The 13,146-nt window shown below is 49.2% G+C and overlaps 1 protein-coding gene across 1 annotated transcript in view; it reads right to left on the reverse strand.

The window, feature by feature from the left end:
• The window catches only part of LOC126578330 (sarcolemmal membrane-associated protein-like), a 21,469-nt gene extending 8,359 nt beyond the window's left edge, over positions 1 to 13,110 (reverse strand). Inside the window, exons 1-2 of the mRNA XM_050240768.1 lie at positions 12,986 to 13,110; positions 11,445 to 11,924 (exon numbers count right to left, since the gene is read on the reverse strand). The gene's annotated coding sequence lies outside the window, so the exon portion shown is untranslated. The remainder of the gene's footprint in view (positions 1 to 11,444; positions 11,925 to 12,985) is intronic.
• Positions 13,111 to 13,146: the final 36 nt, after the last annotated feature.

Genomic DNA, 13,146 nt, shown 5'->3' on the forward strand with positions numbered 1-13,146 from the left:
AGACATAACCACCAGACTGACCTCCTCGTCGTCGTCCTGTTTCATCTTCTGCTTGCTCGTCGCCGGCCAATAAAGCGATTCTCTCTGGGCTGCCATTCTTGTGGCAGACTTATCGACAAACAAATGACGCGCGATGGCGGCTACGACGACGACGACGACGACGACGACGATGTTTGTCCATTTGCTGGCAACAAAAAGGGAAGAGTAAACTCCTCGCACCAGTGTAACACGATACACAGTCGCACTGTTTCAAGTGTTCAAGTTACCAATTCCCCATTCGAGCTGCAGAAGGATGGTCGTAGAAAGATCTTCACCCCCCTCCCCGCAACATCCACAATAATCCAGAATTCTGTCGGCCGAGATTCGAAAACGATTACGTCCTCTGACGCACACAAACCATCGTTTGTATCGCAGGCCACACTTCAGTGGCAGACAGTGGATGTAAAGTGGATTTCCGGATATCGAAATCCTCCCGGAGGAGAGTGCTGCGGCTCGATGATGGTTCGCAGGTGCACCCGTTGCCTGGTCCGCCTGGACGATGATGGATACTATTATTAGCGCCATTCCTCGTGGTCCAGTCCGGTCCGTGCCATGCCATACCATGCCATGCCATGCCATGTTGCGCTGCTGCTGCGCCGTGCGAAAATCATAATCATAAAATGTTTTTGATTGATAAATCCGCACACACCACACAGCGGACTGCGTGCGGTTGTGGTTGTGGTTCGCTCGGTCGGCCGGACGCGACCTCATCGTTCAAACAGGCCCCACCACTCGGGTTTGCAGGAGGGTTGTATGATGATGACCGTAGCAGCTGTGGTGTAGCAGCCAGTGGGCCACTACTGGATGGCCATGAACAGCTGAGCGCATCAGCACAGTGTACGTGGCTGCCGTGACACACCACCACGACGCTTGTCCCGCTCCAGGTTCCGCAACGCGGACAGAAGAGAGGATACAGCGCAGCGGAAAGGAGGAAGTATTTTACAGTCGTTTCTCGGCGACCCACCAACCGAAAGAGGTCCGTGGGTTGTTGGTTTTGTTTCATCGACGGAATTGTGATTTTATGTCCACACCACCGCATAGCATCATAGCTGTCGGTTGGACTGTGGTGTAATGCTTGCGATTCATAATTATCGGTGCCTAGGGTCGATGATGTCGATGATGAAATTGTAAAAAAGAAGGTTATTAAAAATAATCCCCCTCAGCCGGTGGGCGACGGTGAGCAGCAATTAGTGAAGGTGGATGATCCTCAATAAAACGAACGTTAATCACACTAATATCACGCTGGATGGATCTGGTGTTCTCCAGTAGGATGGAGGTTAAAGAATTCTTATGGAATTACGTCACTCTCGTAACTCTCTTTCTGTCTCAAGCACAAGCACACATCAGCAACCATTTGTTTATCATTTGTCCACCCCCGAGAGCGCGTGGACGTCATCATCATGATCAACTCAACTCGAAGCTCGTGTCTCCAGTATTGACGCCAAGCCAAGAAGCCACTCTCTACCAACCGCGAGACACACACAACTCAACTAGCATTCCTCAATTCTGTTTTCTTGCCGACGTTTTCATCCGGTCGACGAGGTACACGTGGCAAAAGTGGCCAAGTACTTCGAACAACACTCGCGCGCGGATTTCCACAGTTGTAGGCGCGGCTGCAGTTCGCCTCTTGTTCGTTTCCAGGTTTCGCGCCAACCAAGACGAATGGCGGAATGTTGCGTGGGAATGTTATGACATGCTATGAGATGCTAGATACGTCATCGAATCCCACAGTTTATTGCGGAAGCATAATCAGATGCACATATGATGCAAGCTTACTCGCTGAGTTGATCCAGTACAAAACAATACCAATTTGCTGCCCTAGGTTTACGTCTGACACCTTGAACTGTCAGTTGCCAGACACCTCAGACTTAGTAGTTGAATACTAGGGCCTTAAGTCAAAATTATTGGATACCCTTGCGTGGCGCAAGATGAAGAACGATCAGTTCCTGCACAACCATCGAGAGTCGCTTGTCTAATTCGATTTGCGCAACAACTACAATCGCTCTCCCGGACCACGCTGGAAGCTAATAATTAATCCAACCAGCGTTTGAGACGAAAAGAACACGGACATGGTCGAACCAAAAAAGGGGAAAAAGGGGTTTTAGACCAGAGTTTATGGTAATACAGTTGATTGCACAACCACACTCGCACTCATTACTCGCTCTCTCTCCCTTCAGCCTATTTCTCCTGACCAGCGCGACGGCCCAGTGTGCATCGTGTCCAACTAACAGGCCGGACTTGATGATCACAAACAGCCATTGTGATTCATGGTTCTTGAGACTCGTGGCGGCGGCAACGACGTGCATTCGACTGCGACACAAAGCCAATGCAGCCAACCAGCCAGCCAGCCAGCCAGGAAGCCATGTTCCGCGTGTTCTACGTTCTGGTATCTGATTATTGACGGTTCGTTCGGTCCGTACGCGGCCCGTGGGCCTTCTGTGTCTCGAGACAACAAGCGAGCGAAGCGACTTAGGAAAAAAGCGTGCGTTCGCGAGCGCGCGCGCGCACACACAGTAATCAGACCAACTACACTGACTCTCTGCTCTGTTCAACAGACACACGGGGGGAGGAAATCTAATTCCATAAGCAACGCATAATCAGCGATCCACAGACCACAGACCAGAGACCAGACAGGCAGAGATCTAATGGGGAGTGCGTTGTTGCTTAAAAAACCATTACACGCTGCGTGCGCTCGGAGAGTTCTTCGCGAGTAACTGGAACGATCCCTGGATGATCATTCGCTGGCAGTCTGAACCGTAACTAGGGCTTCTTGATTTACTTATGATCATTAACAGAACAGAGGAGCGACGGGGGACGCCATTAGGAATGTTGGATCATTTTTTTTACGTTTTTTCACTTCTTTTTTTTTAAAGCACAGACTAATTAGTACCGGCATGCGTATTACGCGCGCCGGTTGTATCGGTTGCCGATTAGAGTCCGATGATAGCGCAGGTTTCCAATTCCATGCGCTGCTCCATCCGCTTCCAGCTAGCAAACAATCGAATTAAGCGCCGAAATGGTTGCATAAATCGTAGCATAATCCCGCAGTCCCGCGCTCCAATGGCACCACCGGTTAACAATAGACAGTAATAGACTCCCATTGTGCGACAACACGTGCCCTGTATCGCCCGTCTGCCGTGTTACAATTTGTTTGACATCCAGCCACCAACTGCTGCTTCGGCATAAACAATGGACATAAATACCACTAGCTTTGGGGGTGGGGGGCGACGGGAAAGGGGCAAAAGTTTTCCATCTTGGCCACAGGGAGGAAAACCGTTGGCCACTTTCACTCCCAATACTTGCGGCCACGGCGCGCTGGCGGAGAGCTAACGGTGACAACCGATTCCTTCCTCTTCTTCCCCATCCAGCCCTTCGGGGACTATCGCCACCGCCGTAAAGTGGACTTTAACGGTCGAACAGCGCCGGGACTGGAGACCACTGCATGGAGAGAGCCCACCCGATATCATCTAGTGAACCCCCTCGGTGGAGAGAAGAAGGAGAGTGTCCCGTTCCGTTCACGGTAGAAAGGTCCGGGCAGGTATCGTCGTCGTCGCCATCGTCGTCGTTGAAGCGGGCTTAATTTAAGCCACAATTAACATCGCGTTCGCGTCTCTCCGTTTGTTTTCCGGTGTTTGAATGGAGCGACGAAGCGGAAAGGAAAACTGTGCCCCCCACCCCCTCCACCCATTCAAACTGTCAATGTGTGACTGTGTGTCTGTCGGGACTTTTCCGGATTTTCCCCTTCCCCTATCGAAAAGCCAAGTTTTTCAGTTCAACTTCGACAACCGCTTCGCTCCGTTGTTGTTGTTGCGCGGTCGAGTGGGCCTGCGCGGAGGAGAAGGAACCCGTTCGGTCAATTTTGATCGGTTTTCCTCAGCAACAGACCAGAGACCCCGTGCTCCAAATCTCGTCCATCTGGTGGTGGTGCAGAGTCGCTTCGACGTTGGCTTCAACGAGCTGTTGCTGCTTCGACTTCCACCATAATCATGCGTGGAAAATCGGATGGAAACTAGGCACACGAAATCGGAAGCTAGCCGCCAAATACACGGTACTACTCCACACCTCACGGTTCCTCCATTTAACGCCAAATACCAAAATATCCTGGGACCGACCTGATGGTGGTGGTGAAGCGATGGTAGTGAAGATGGTGGTTGCTCTCGGTAATGGAAAGGAGATAATTTTAGGCCCCCGAATATCGGGGATCCGCTGCACCGCACCTCACCGCATCTCCCCGCAAATTCTCTCTTGGTAGCTGGCGCTCAACAAACACGCAGACACTCGCAGGAGGTTCGCGTGTCGTCATTTCTAGGACCGTGGTTGGTGTGCTCCGTGATAAATTTAGAACTTCAACGTCGACAACGACGACGATGGCGGTGTTCTCCGTTCGCGCTGACTTGGTCAGAGACGCAGACAACGTTTTTAGGCCTGGCGTTTTTAACCACATCTATTTCAGCGTCTGACTCTAGGGTTCCCGAAAGACAACATTCGCGCATAGGCCGCCCTTTCCACTTCCGTGATATGATTAGAGAGCGATTTACAATTACTTGCTCCTCCCCGGCGGGAATGTGGCGCTACCGAGCACCACGGTGAGGGCCGTGTCACTGTGAAAGTGATGCGTGTCGTCTTGTCGCTACAGTGAAAGCCCCATATGCGAGGACACTGACACTGACAGTGGAGCTGTTTTAGATGTCTCTGATAAGGAGCTGAATAATTCACCTCGGAAGATGAGTCAATTAGATAAGCAATAGGCGTGATTAAGCAGCATTACCAGCAGGGGAGGCCATCACAATCACCCCAACACGCTTATAAAGCTTGGAACACTTAATATTTGGCCACATTCTTCCACTCACTGTAACGCTCCTCGCATAGTCTTTTCTTTTAGTGATAAAATAAAATCGACAAAATCGAACCATACTTTCAAAAGTTATCGCCGATGGAACAGGAAGGGTGAAAAAAAAAGTTTGGACACTCACTATGAAAATTCAATCTGACCGGAGAAGAATCACCAAAATATCAAGCAATGCTCGAAATACCATATTCAAACGGTACTGGGGGACTCTTACGTTAAATCGGGCATAATAAAACAAGCCGAGAAGCGTATCACATACCCAATTCTACGGGTTAAATCTAACCAAACAATTTTCAACGATTCTGGAATCTCTAAGTGTATTCTGGCCAAAAAACATACGACAGGTGCAATCAGAGTTGGACAAATATTTTTATGGTAAGGTTTAAGATGGTATCAAATCAGAAAATAGCCAGATAGCTTCATAAAACAACGCTTGATTGAAAAAATGACTTGAAAAATGGTCAATGAGACTTCTTCCACTACTGTGCAGAAAATTATGAGTCGCATTAAACCAACAGTGCGTAAATTAACACGGAACCGCGGGACAATAATTTAATCTGTATTTTTTATGCATACCTAGATAAAATACCTACAAAATGACACCTTTTCCATGTGTATAGCTTATTGCTGGCCTGAGATGTGTTCTATTTTATGCGGCCAAATATTAACTGTTCCAAGCTTTAAGCAATAGGCATTACCAGTAGACATTCGACCATCACCCCAACACGCCTATAACTTATAGTGAAATGCGCCTGTGAAATATGTGAAAATGCAAAGAAAAGGTGGCGCTCTCTGTTCCATTTTCACCCTGAAATTATCCACAAAACTCCAAACGGATTTTACGGAAACTAGAAATTCGTTTACAAATTGGAAAACCCATTATCCTGTCAGCGAACACCAGTGAGCGCCGTGTGTGTTGCCTGAGATAATAATGATAATAATGTTTCAGAGACAGCGAGAGCGCCACCGCAGCGTCAATCCTTCATATTATCTCTTGACTCTCGCGTATCATCTAATCAGTTCTTCATTAGCGATTTCATATGCCCATTTCTGCGCGACCAAAAACGGACGCGCGCGCACACACAAAGCACATAAACAACAGACCGAGAGAGACACTGGCGAGTGCTCACTTCCGGAGAAAGTGCAACATCATATGGCATCACGGCATCATCATCTATCACACACCACCCGCTACGTCATTCCCCATACAGTTTCGGTGAGAAATGACAGAGGCAGAGCGTCATGCACACTCTTCCTCCACCCCTCCTCCTCTCGGCGCATGCCATTATCATGCACCATCATTAAGTGAGAGAAGGTGGCACTGGTGCGGGGGCAGAGGGTCGTAACATCAACAAACACAACACATTAACAGCAGCAGCACCGAACGGCACGCAATTTGCACATATTTTGCACCACAATTATGGGATAATTGTGGTAGGTGGTATGGCGGCGCAACCCTCCCACCGAGAGCGGGGTAGGAATTGAATATGGAAAATGAAAGCCAGAGCAACCGAAACGCGGCGTCCATATCGCGGTGTCATGAGAAAAAAGGGGGACGAAAAGTAAGACAGTCATCGCCAGCCATCTTCTCTCCCCTTTCGTAGCTCGTCTTCGGAAGCTCGCATGTCAAGCCGACCTTATCGACGTCACATGTATGCATATCTGCACTTGTTTTTTTTTTATCATCTTAAGCAAACGCTGATAAGCAAAGTAAGCGTTTTTCAGTTTGAATAATTGCTGCTGCTGCCACCATCAAAGAGCTTCGTGCAAACAGTGTATTGATGTGTTAATTGGTTGTCTCAGCCTTCGGCGAAGAGAACATTTATCTAGCGCACACGCCACTCACCGGGCATTACACCATTATATGCCCAAGAGTAAAAACAATGCTTTCCGCGCATGTAATTAGCGACTCCCTGTGGGGCCCTTTTTTTTGCATTTGTTCTCTCTTGAATTCTTGAACAGAACCAGCTTAGAACTGCTAGTGGCAAATAGCAGCGAAGTCGAAGTACGTCACCGAGGCAATACCCACCTGTATCCTGCAGGGCTCGGTGCTGTCCTGCTGCGTGCGACTTACGGCAACGTACTCGCGCGTGATTTGCGCGTGAAAATGCGTGGAAATTTGCGCGAGTTACCGGTATCCGACGATAACGACGCACCACAACCGTAACGCAGCACAGCCTGGCTATAAATAACTGGCGAAATCGACTTAAAACCACCCAACCTCAAGGCTGCCAAGGAATGCCCCCCGAAGGAAGTGGAGGAGAACTCGCGGAAGTAAGACCGAGTACGCACACAGAGTGTGGTCTCATTACAAAAAAAAAAACCCGAAGCCATTAGTCTCGATGACTTCTTGTAACAAAAGGGGGGTAAAAAAGGGAGAGAAAATGTCCAAGTCTCGAATCTCGAGCCATGCAGACTAGGGTTTAGACGTCATCATTTCCGCCATCCGCCATATCATACAATTGGAGTTGGAACGTGGAAATGCATGCAGCCAGCCTGAAATACGTACTCGCAATCTCGCAAGTTGCAATTCTCTCTTCGTCCATTTTTTTCCTCTATGGTTTTTCCTATTAGCCTTGCTTGGTATGCAAATTAAGGCAAATACGGTCATCACCAACTGATGCAACTGATTCGAGAGAGTGAAATGGTCCATCTCATGCACGATGGCGATGTTGATGTTGCTCGTGATGAAATGCTACGGTCTCGGCCACTCGGCATCGTGGGCGGCTACATTGCAGCAGATGCAACTGACCCACCAGACACCACCAGACCAAAGCTTTCGCTCATATATGGCTGGCTATCGTCGGTTGTCTATCGTTCCATCTTCATCATCATCAACATCATCATCATGGGGCGCAGTTGCATGTTAGGAAAATGGTCTAGCGATGCATGGAGATGCTCTTCTACCAGGAAACTAGACGTGAGTGGGAAATTAGATGGATCTTACGTATGAATGGAACTCGTCTGCTACTGCCATCCTTCCAAACAAAGCGTGGACCACGTGTACTACCGGGTGGAAGAGGGCCTTTGCAACTGGCTGCTGCCAATTCTGCATTCGACGCTGAGAAGAGTCCAGGGAGCGAGTGCGCTTTCCATCAACATCTAGTCGGGAAATACTGTCGTCTGACCTGTTGATTTGAATAGTGACGAGTGTGAGCGCGCGCGCGCGCGCCCGTGAAACTAATGCAAGAGAGGAAATTGAATTCGCTGATGATGTTCGCCTTCCCTTTTCTGGTGGTTCTCGACCCACTTTTCAACAACCTGTCTGTCATCAGATGCTCCCGGTGGACTCAATAGGAGCTTGAGAGTATGAAAAGATGTAAAAAAGGTGAATTTATCGCTGTAGTTTTTTTAATGAATTGACCCACAAAAAGAAAAAAGATGCCATCAAAACATGACCGGGATTGATGATAAGGGTGCGCGAGTGTCGCAGCTAAACCAACCTTCCGCAGCGGAACTCCTCATCATGTTATTCAAGGAAAATGACACACGTGCTAAGAAATGTAATCGCACAATGACCGACCACCCACAGACGCCTGGCGATGCTCGGAGGCTCTCAGAGCTTAGGAACTGCTGGGGAAAGAACCACTTTGCTTGGATGTCACGTACCAGAGGTTCGGCTTTTTACCGTGGGGGAGAAGAATTTGGAAGAATTCTTGGGGACCCCGCCGGATGGATTCCCGCCCCGGGGTTTCATAGCGTACACGAAACACGCGAATCTAATTTAGCTTTCTTCTCTCTTTGGAGTTGATGAATTTCAAAATCAAATTTACACAACGCGGGGTGCTGCTATCGGTGTCACACTATCAGTTGGCCATCTAATACTTCAGCTACTGATGGTCTGTACTCAAGGGGCTAGTCTCATCAGATCGCCGATCGAGTGGTGATAACGACTCACGGGCTCACTAATTAAAATCACAGTCCATGCTACGTGCAGTAACAAATGCCTCCCCTACAAAGCGGAAAGTTTTTTTTTTTCTTTTTGCTAAAATAGATTACATTATCAAGCTTGGAAAGGGTTGAATGGTAACAAATCTGTCACCAGTGGGAACGGGGAAAGCGTATCTTGAACCACATGTATGACACATCGTGGATCGTGGAAGGGGTTGAACGCATCAATTTGTGGGGTCAATTAGTGGTCAATTGCATATGCGGCTCCTGGCGCTGCTGCTCCAAGACGTACCACGACCCCGGCCGAGCGCGACGCAATTGAAAGATCTCATAATCATAACCACGACAACGACGATGTCTGGGGGAAAGGATGACGCCATCCCACGGTGGAACTAACCAGGGCTGTCAGTCCTTGGACCATGAAATCCCATAAAAGCGACAATTATTCCAAGTTTTCAACAACAAATGACAAAGCGCTTGATGGAACTGCTTTGCAATTATCTCAACTATTTTAAATGAGAAAACTCCTCTTCCTATAGTGTCTCTCTTCTTCTGGATTCCATTAAACCGCTCAACGATACAGACTGCCACTCACATGACGCTGTGACAAACAAGTAAACGGATTGAAGATCCGTGGCGTGTGCTGATGTGTTCGCATGGTGATGGATAAATGAACATTCTAAGATGGGATGATGCCGTGCGATCCAAACCGCAGCACGTCGGTCACGAGGCACAAACCCGGGAGGCGAAAACGGCGAACCAGGGGGCTCCTCTCGACGATCTGTGCTCCGCTGCGCCTAGCTCTTAATTTGATTTAAGCATCACGCGGCGATACAATAAGCGGTACTTGAGCGGAGCTGCGGAGTTGTAGCTTTTTGCCTCAATCCACCACCACCACGCGGCACACGAGCCTTGGTCACGGCATTTTCTAGTACCGGCGGCGGCACTCAGCCGTTCGTGCTCCGAGTTCGCCGCGGTACAAGGTTTCCCAGTCACGGAATGTGTAAATATGTGCCGCATCAGACGTCGAAGCCGCTGGGCCCGGCCTAAGATTGAACTGATTCCGCGTCATTACGCATCTAAAAAGCGCGTCTCGCGATTGGTATCAGATGGCAGATGATCTGAGCATTTTGAGCCCCCCTCCCTAACCGAACGTTTATGATAATGCAATTGCGGCGCTTCTCTAAAGTTCGTTTTTAGCAGCCAGAGCCGGAGTTTTTTTTTTGCCAATGCGTTGATTCGATTTTATTTTAATCCATTCGAGAACATGCCGAGGAGAGTTATTGTACAACTAAGCCCTAGGGGATGATCTCGGGATTATGCAACTGGCCTATCATGTTACATAAACAACGGACCGAGTTCGCATGCTCTGCGCGCGCACACACCACGATACACACCACGGATTTATAGAGATCTATATAAAGTCGGCTCCACGGATTAAATGTGACCGACTGGCTCCTCACGCGTCTCACGCACGCGTTAGTTTCAGGCAAATCGAGCTCATAACGAGAAACTAACGGCCAACAACGGGGCTTGCCGCATTGGCTTTTGGTGCGTTGCGAATCCTCTGTTGGCGATTGTTTATAGTTGAACTGCATTGTCGTTTAGCAATGGAATCAAATCTATTCAGGCTGCTGTTGCTGCTGCTACTGGTGCTGCCGTTACGCTGCGTCTGCTGAGACTTGAGACAGGCCGCATTTGCATACGACAGGGAAGAGAAAAATATAAATTCCCAGCGGGCATTAAAATGGCCCAGTTGTTTTCCATTGGCAGTATCACTCTGCACGCTGCCATAGTTACGGGTGGAAAACAAACCTTTTAACCTCAAGGGCCCAGGGTGCACTTATATTTATATTAATCCCACTATTTTCCTTACGCCCTGGAACTGAGCTGCTTTCTGCTTTCTTTTTTTACTGAACAAAGCAAGCCAAAGTGATGCTCGGTGGTCCCGGGCGGTGGTGACTCGCATAACACTTCCACGGTCTACTCGATTTGTGATCCGGGCACGAGCTAATGATTAGCATAGGTCCGCCGTTGCTCCTGCGGCTGCCATTTCCATATAGCGCAAACATTGCAACTTTACTCTAACCAGCCGCGCGAGCGTTCTCTTTCGCCATTCGCATTCCTTTCTGGCCTGGCCAAGCTCATGCCATGCAGCACCTGAAGAGGCGGTGCTGTGCGATATGCTAACCGGTCCCTTGCCGGGCCACGATCGCGGGCGTTGTGCAAACCAAGCGCAAACAACCAAGTGTCGCATTACACCAACGCACCATGATGTGTGACAAAAAAAAACAGATTCAAAATACGATACAGCAAATCACGCGCCATCGCTGCAAATGCCGAAGACAAATGAAGGCGTTGGAAGAAGACGAGAGAAAAAAAAAATTGGAGCTAATCAACCGGCCATAAATGCATCGCGAAAAGGCGAAGACAAATTGCTAACGCCGGTGCCTCTATCGCGCTGGTCGGTCGGAGACTTTTATGGTGCCTTTTTGCTATTCGAACTGATAAGAAATCCCGGTGCTGCAGCTGATGTTGCTGCTGCTGTTGGACAGTTCAACGCACCGTGAGCGTGAGAACCAGCAGCATGGATCCCCGTCTCCCCCTTTATCTACCTAAAAAAAAGTATTATATCTGGCTGAATGATCAAGCTGGACACACTTACCTGGTCTGATCACAGCAAGGGCGGTTAGTGATGATCGTTGCAAACGCTGCAGCAATCCACAAATCGCGCCGTAAGGGTTGTTGTTGTTTCTCGCAAGCAGCTTACTGGCCTAAAACCGAATGGGGCACGAACTCACATCCAAATTTTCACTGGATTCTCCCAAAAATATATTCGATTGAACACCCGCGATTCTCGTCGATGCTCCGCCGTCTTCTCGATGCTTCACACACTCGGCTGCTATTTCTATGCCAATGGCTACTCGATTTCGATTCGATTTTTCATCACGTTCATCACAGCACAGAGAACCAGTGGCCAACTGTGGTGGAGTTGAGCTTACTAGCTTTCACACTACTTCCTTCCGCCACAAGCGCACGCACGCACGGGGATAAATCGATCAATTTTTCGTAGTAAATCCCGGTGCCACTTCTTCTTTGGACACAGGGGGGGGGGGGGCGGCGCTATCTCGTAAAACTAAAAATGCTGGAAGGGCGGGAGAAGAGGGATGAGAAAGAGACCTTCAGAGAGCGAAGAGCGGAAAATTGGTTACTCAATCATGCCCAGAGGAGCAGCAGATCCGGAAAACATCGAAACCGTGTCCTGTGCGCAATGGAATGGAAGGATACAAGGACCTTGCCAAAAAAAAACGACAAGCTAAGGACAACCGCATCAGCCGAACACGGACAGGTTCATTGAATTTTGACAAGGAGCAAGGACACTTGTCTCTAGGGGAGACGGCGGAACAAGGAAGCACCGTTGCCAGGCTGCGCTCACGGTTCCTGTTTCCATTGGCACAAATGCGACCTCTCGCGCACCGCTTTTCGCGGATTATTAATTCGCACAAACAAAGAAGGCGCTGCAAAGAAGGAAGAGACGTTGATTAAACCCGTCACTGCCGGGATCCTGTGGAATATGCAATGATTAATATTGCACAATCCGTTCTTCCGGAGAAACCGCTTGACCACCACGCCCCGTGGTGCAACAATCTTCGACTTTGGTGCGACGTTTTCTGTCCCCCACCGCCTGCTCCTTGACATTTAATTTTCATTCTTGGTTCGGTGTGAACTGCACCCTTGCATTTTCCTCCCTCCTTCCTCCCAGCAAAAACGCTGCGACAGGTGTACCACTCCTCAGGATCCAGGAGGGAGCCGAGTGGGGGGAGGCGAACGACGGGAAAGGCACTCCCTGCCTGCTGCTCTCTCTCTCTCCGGCTATCTCTCCGTGATGCTGTTGGTGGAGAAGGTGTTTTCACGCTGCACTTTTTTTTGCTCGCAAGAGGACAGAGGAGGTTGGCGTGAACGTTCTCGCCTACTTCGTTTCTTGCGACATTTTGCACACACTTTGCCACCGAGAACCGGAATCGGGAACCGGATCACAGAACTTTGATTTTTCGCGATTCGCGACGGGAATGCTACCGAAAAAGGGTTCGCGCAGGCAACGGAACCTCTTTTCTTCGTTTCTCGCGACGACGACGACGACAACGACGATGGGAGTAGGTGGAACGGGCACAGTGGGGGAGGGCGCGATAGAATCCCGTTCTTTACCTTCGTAACCGTGGGGACACTTTTCGTTACAACCGAGCACCCTTTACTTTTTCTATCTTCCTCGACCACCACCGCCAGAAACTCAGCAAAAATCGCAGCGAGAATAAATTTGGGGTCGCCCAGAGCTAAACAACAAAAAGTTGATCGAGGTGTCTTCAATA

Source organism: Anopheles aquasalis, chromosome 3 (assembly GCF_943734665.1).
Source record: "Anopheles aquasalis chromosome 3, idAnoAquaMG_Q_19, whole genome shotgun sequence".
Classification (NCBI taxonomy): domain Eukaryota; kingdom Metazoa; phylum Arthropoda; class Insecta; order Diptera; family Culicidae; genus Anopheles; species Anopheles aquasalis.